Raw genomic sequence first — 6,248 nt, 5'->3', positions numbered from 1 at the left:
CAAAAGGCTTGCCTCCAGGTTACAACAACACAACCACACCACAAAACCACAATCCAGACCCACAAAACTCACAACAATGCATTGTGACTATAACAAATACAAAATTTGACAACACAACTCATCCACCTCCCCAATCCCTACATTCACACTTGGCCTCCAAAAAAAACAATTACAATAATAACAATGACAACAACAACAACAACAACAAGAATCAACACCATCACAGGCAAGAAACAGCCAGGCACTGAGGCTGAGAGGCCAGTCAGTGCTACACTGGGCCTCCAAAAAACAATACAGTAGCATCTAACTTATCCAACCTTCATGACCACTACAACAACAATAATAATAAACACCTACACAGGCAAAAAAAAAAAAAGACTATTGTACCACAATAAAAATATAAACCGCACCCAGCAGAATCCGACATTACAACTAACAACAAACCAAAGACAACAGGGATCTCAAGCAATTATCAATCAACACAAAAATTGAAGAAGGTAACAGACTTCAAATACTACTACTAATGTGAGTATAAAGAAGGTGGAGGTCACAGCATAAATACAACCTAATGTAGACTGACCAACACCACCAGACTAAGCCACAGCAATGCGTGGCCGGGCACAGCTAGTACTTACAAAATAGAGTCTCACTTATCCAACATTCACTTATCCAACGTTCTGGATTATCCAACGCAGTTGGCCTTTTAATAGTCAATGCTTTTATAGTCAACGTGTTCAATACATTGTTATTGAATTTGTAAATACAGTAATTACTACATAACATGTAGTACAGTAATAATAATAATAATAATAATAATAAAACTTTATTTATATCCCGCCACCATCTCCCCACGGGGACTCGGGGCGGCTTACATGGGGCAGTGGCCCAAACAACATAAGAACAAAATATAAGCAAACACAATACAATCACAATATAAAAAGATAAAACAATAATACAATATATCAATATAAACAACAATACAAAATAAAAATTTCATTTAAAACACATAGATGGTAAGACCGTAATAAAAACAGGATAAATTATTAAAAACCCACTGGGGCTGATTGATTAATGACTATCTCCGAAGGCCTGCCGAAGCATCCAAGTCTTCAGTTGCTTCCTGAAGGAAGGTAGAGAGGGAGCCAAACTAATCTCCCTTAAAAGTCTCACTTATCCAACACTCGCTTATCCAACATTCTGGATTATCCAACGCATTTTTGTAGTCAATGTTTTCAATACATCGTGATATTTTGGTGCTAAATTCGTAAATACAGTAATTACTACATAGCATTACTGTGTATTGAACTACTTTTTCTGTCAAATTTGTTGTAAAACATGATGTTTTGGTGCTTAATTTGTAAAATCATAACCTAATTTGATGTTTAATAGGCTTCTCCTATTACAAAATAAAGTACAGTAGAGTCTCACTTATCCAACATTCACTTATCCAATGTTCTGAATTATCCAATGCAGTTGGCCTTTTAATAGTCAATGCTTTTATAGTCAACGTTTTCAATACATTGTTACTGAATTCGTAAATACAGTAATTACTACATAACATTGCTGTGTATTGAACTGCTTTTTCTGCCAAATTTGTTGTTAAACATGTTTTGGTGCTTAATTTGTAAAATCATAACCTAATTTGATGTTTAATAGGCTTTTCCTTTATCCCTCCTTATTAACCAACATATTCGCTTATCCAACGTTCTGCCAGCCCGTTTACATTGGATAAGCAAGACTCTACTGTACTTACAAAATACTCAACAAAAGGCTTTCATGGCCGGAATTACAGGGTTGTTTTTCTGGAGTTTTTCCGGTCATGTTCCAGAAGCATTCTCTCCTGACGTTTCGCCCACATCTAAGGCAGGCATCCTCAGAGGTTGAGGGGTCTGCTGGAAACTAGGCCAGTGGGGTTTTATATATCTGTGCTATGCTAATTATGTATTATATGTTCATATAATATACTATTATAATGTAACACAATAGTAATAATAGTAAAATATAATATATAACGATATGTATATATATGATATGGCACAATATATAATGCTATTAGTATAAAGTACTGGTAGTGGGTTGCTGTGCGTTTTCCAGGCTGTCTGGTCAAGTTCCAGAAGCATTCTCTCCTGTCGTTGTGCCCACATTTGTAGCAGGCATCCTCAGAGGTTGTGAGGTCTGTTGAAAACTAGGCAAGTGGCATTCATATACTTGTGGGTGGGAGAAAAAACTCTTGTCTGTTGGACACAAGATATTGCCATTGGCCACCTTGATTAGAATTGAATAGTGTTGCAGCTTCAAAGCCTGGCTGCTTGATTGTTTCCTGTCTGGATTTCCCGTTTTCTGAGTGTTGTTCTTTTTTTACTGTGCTGATTTTAGAGTTTTTGTTCATTTCGTGGCTTCCTCCATTCTATTGAATTGTCTATACACTTGTGGATATAATCATTATTATTATTATTATTAATAATAATTTATTTCTTTTTCTTTTGATTCTCCATTATTATTTTTATTTTGTAAAGAAACATAATACATCAAAAGTGGTGGAACAATATATTGATGGGAAAGTGAGGGAGGTGAAAGGGTTCTGAAAGTAGGTGAAGAGAGAAAAACAGAGGGGGGGGGAGAAAAAAAAAGAAAGGAAGAAAAGAATAGAAAAAAGAAAAAAAAGGAAAGAAAAAAATAATTGAGAAAAAAAATTGGTTGACTTCCCATCTTGACCTCGGAGTTTTCTCTTTCGTTGATTACATATTAGTATTTTCCCTTAGTCTCTTTTCGCTTAAACCGTTTTATATTGTAGATAAGTCTATTGTGAAGTCCATTCTTCTTTTTATCAAGAATTTTATGACGTTTGTCCAGTCTGTTTTATTTTTAGCCTCTCTTATTTTTTGTGTTAGCTTATTTGTATCATGTCCAAGATTCTGATTAACCATTCCTCGGGAGAAGGAAGTTTTTTCTCTTTCCAGACTTTCGCTATTGTTAGTCTGGCCGCTGTGCTTATGTAGAAAAATATTCTGTCCTCATTTTTAAAAAAATTTGAATTTGTAAAACTTAGTAAATACATTTCAGGTTCTAATTTAAATTTGATTCCTATGATTTCCTGTGTTATTTGATGTATTGTCTTCCAAAATTCTTTTAATTTCTCACAGGTCTACCATTGATGATAAAATGTCGCAATTAATAATTTATAATAATTTATTTCTTATATGCCACCTCACATGGAGACAAAGCCCTAAAAACAACAGTTGACATATACATAAAACAGTACAAATTACAACATTAAAATCATAGATTTGGTTTCTCTGTGTAGTCTGACATGGTGGTTGTGAGAGTGGTCCAGCATTTCTGTGTTTACAAAGGCAGCAGCATTGCCCAGACATGCATCGAGGAACACGAAAGGCACTGCAGGCTAAGAAGTCAACCATAGCATTGCATTTGATGAACCAACCTGGACCCAGAATATTATTTGAGAACACAGAGAGGCTGGACCACTCTCACACTCGGTCAGCAGTCCTGGCAGCACAAGGGTTTAACCCAGGGGTCCCCAAACTAAGGCCCGGGGGCCGAGGACATTTACCTGGCCCCCACCCTCAGTTTCATAATATAATATATTGTATATACATATGATATTGATAATAATATTATAATGTAATACAATATAACACTAATAATAATACCATATAATAATATTAATTATATATTCTATATTACATATAATATTACTAATAATATTACAGTATAGTGGTATAGTTCAATATAGTAATATATAATGCTAATATTGTGCTATGCTAATAATATAATATATTGTATATACATATAATTTGTAAGCCACTCTGAGTCCCCTTTGGGGTGAGAAGGGTGTGACATTTATTATAAATAAATAATAAATAAATGCAGTAAATAAATAATAAATACATTTTAGACTTGGGCTTGCCCAAAGTCTGAAATGACTTGAAGGCACACATCAACAACAATCCTAATTAACTTGACTATCTCATTGGCCAGAAGCAGGAGCACACATCCCATTGAAATCCTGATCAATGTATGTTGGTTAAAATTGTTTTTATTTTTAAATATTGTATTGTTCTTTCATTGTTGTTGTTGTTTTTGCACTACAAATAAGACATGTGCAGTGTGCATCGGAATTTGTTTGTATTTTTTTTTTTCAAATGATAATCCGGCCCCTCAACAGTCTGAAGGATTGTGGATTGGCCCTCGGATTAAAAAGTTTGAGGACCCCTGGTTTAACCCATTGTCCCACCGTGGACTCCCCTTAGCAACCCACTGAAAAGCAATGACTTCACTGAACATCTCGCACATGATGTATGGAGGAAGGTGGAGTTAGAGGCGGGACTAGGAGGAGCATGCAGAGAAGGAGGGGCACAGAAATCCTCTTCTTTGTTCTGTGTGGCTTTCTGGCATTGGCAGCAGAACCCACTCCTCCTTTAGGGTCTCAACCGGGAAACAAGGCTGGATATATATTTAAGGGAAGGCCTGGTTGAACAGAAGGAGCAGCAAGGAAGAGGCCTGTGCCCGAGAAGATGATGATGCGCCCATGCACAGGAGAGGAGAAAGGGAAGAGAAAGGAAGGAAGGAAGGAAGGGGAAGGGAAGGGAGGAAGGAAGGAAGGAGAGAAGGAAAGAAGGGAGGAAGGACAGAAGGAAGGACGGACGGACGGAAGGAAGGAAGGAAGAAGAGAGGGAAGGAAGGAAAGAAGGATGAAGAGAGGAAGGAGGGAAGGAGAGAAGGAAGGAAAGAAGGAGAGAAGAAAGAGAAGAATGAGAGAAGGAAGGAAGGAAGAAGGGAGGAAGGAAGGAAGGAGAGAAGGAAGGAGAGAGGGAAGGAAGGACAGACGGAAGGAAAGGATGAAGGAAGGAAGGAGAGAGGGAAGGACGGAAGGAAGGAGAGAAGAGAAGAATGAGAGAAGGAAGGAAGGAAAGGAGGAAGGAAGGGAGGGAGATGGGAGAAATGGATGGGGGAGAAGAAAGGACCAAATAGAAAAAGGGAAAGGAGGGAGGGAGGGGGAGAAAAGAGAAAGAGGGAAACCATCCCAAATTCCAACAGCCCTCACAACCTCTGAGGATGTCTGCCACAGATGTGGCCAAAACATCAGGAGAGAAAGCTTCTGAAACATGGCCAGACAGCCCGAAAATCTCGCAGCAACCCACTCCCACTCTTTCCAGGTCAAAAAAACCCGTCTGACTCGTGAATTTTAACTGGTTTGACCAAATCCTGCTGCCAAGTCTATTAGAAGCAAAAGTTCAGCATCCCTCCAAAACTGCAAGCACTATCTCAACCAAATTTGGATGATTCATTGTCATTACGTTTTCTACCAATTACCAATGCAATAACATAGTGGAAGTAACCAGTGGAAGCCCTGCCGAACAAACCATGTTACACGAGCAGAGAAGCTGTGTCATTGGATTTTGTATGAACACTGTTTGCGATGACTAAGTGAAAGCTCAATAAGTGCAAAATCCAAAGACTCGATTGCCAGGATATGTATTTCCTGTGGATAAGAGGCACCGAAGATTTCAATCCAAATGGTTTAGCAGATTTCCCTGGCTAGCTTACTGTGCATGTAAAAGGTACACTTTGTAAGTAGTGTTTGGAGAAGTTGGAGGTCAAGGTGAACATCAGAAGCTTGGTGCATTGGTGGCTAAAGCATTTGTGTGATAGGAAAATGCATAAAATAAACATTTAAAAATACCACCAGAACAACTTGTGCTTGGCTGTTAGGGATTGTAGGAACTGGAAGACCTGTTCTTTTAACTGATGTAACCGCCACCAAGGCATTGATCTCTTGGGAGAGTTGAGAAAGGACTAAACCCCAAATCTATTGAGTTCTTGTAAACCTTCAGAAAGGTCATGAACGATGGATTCTGAAAAAACTTATCTGGAAGTTAATGAGATTGCCACCAAGTAGCATTTGACTGAAGACCTCCATCCAACAGTGAAAGAAGCACATGGTCTATTTATGCTTGAGCCAGAGATGCCACGAGGTGCCAAAAATGAAAGGAATTTCTTCCACTTGTGCACATAGGAATGCTGAATGGCTGTAATGATAGGCTCAATGGCTTCAAGAAGAGTCTAGAGAAAGTATTTTTAGTTAACTGATCAATCAAAATACAAACAGCATAGTCTCGGGCACACTAAGGCAGTGTCTGGTACACCATTCCACTTCTGAAAACGCCACCAGTAGCTTTTACCAGAGGGAAGATCATTGCTACCTCAAGACACCAAGGAAAAGGCAC

Source organism: Anolis carolinensis, unplaced genomic scaffold (assembly GCF_035594765.1).
Source record: "Anolis carolinensis isolate JA03-04 unplaced genomic scaffold, rAnoCar3.1.pri scaffold_10, whole genome shotgun sequence".
Classification (NCBI taxonomy): Eukaryota; Metazoa; Chordata; class Lepidosauria; order Squamata; family Dactyloidae; genus Anolis; species Anolis carolinensis.
This window is presented reverse-complemented; position numbering follows the sequence as displayed.